General features: G+C 44.1%; 1 protein-coding gene across 1 annotated transcript in view; it reads left to right on the top strand.

Annotated features, from left to right (window-relative positions):
* Nucleotides 1-417, top strand: part of LOC119582314 (flocculation protein FLO11-like) — a gene marked incomplete in the record, with an annotated part of 8613 nt that overhangs the window by 5182 nt on the left and 3014 nt on the right.

Below are 417 nucleotides of genomic sequence, written 5' to 3'. Positions count from 1 at the left end.
ATAATATCTCAATAATAATGACTATATTGCACTAGTAAGATAAACAATAATGATAATATAAGAGGAAGGAATAAGTACAAATAAAAGATGACGAACAAGTGACACTCCGAAATAGACACCTCTCTACATGCTGTACCTTCTCTCGATCATCTTAATTGCTCATACTTTCCTCACAAAAGCACTATCTTCCCCCGAACCATCATTTTGGCTGAGGAATCTCTCCCAAAACGTGCAATGAACGGAGCCACTGTAGACTGTACATTCTCTCGTATATAGCGCTACGTCTTCCCTCACGCGCCAGTTTTGCTTTCACTCTCATGGGGAAGGAATCCGCCTCGCGCGCTTCACTCGCCTGAAGCTTCGTGGCCGATTCGAAGCTGCTTCACCGTGTCGTCTGAGTGGCTTCGGATATGAAGG

Source organism: Penaeus monodon, chromosome 15 (assembly GCF_015228065.2).
Source record: "Penaeus monodon isolate SGIC_2016 chromosome 15, NSTDA_Pmon_1, whole genome shotgun sequence".
NCBI lineage: Eukaryota > Metazoa > Arthropoda > Malacostraca > Decapoda > Penaeidae > Penaeus > Penaeus monodon.
The sequence above is the reverse complement of the archived record's forward strand: the minus strand, read 5'-3'. Positions and strand labels throughout refer to the sequence as shown.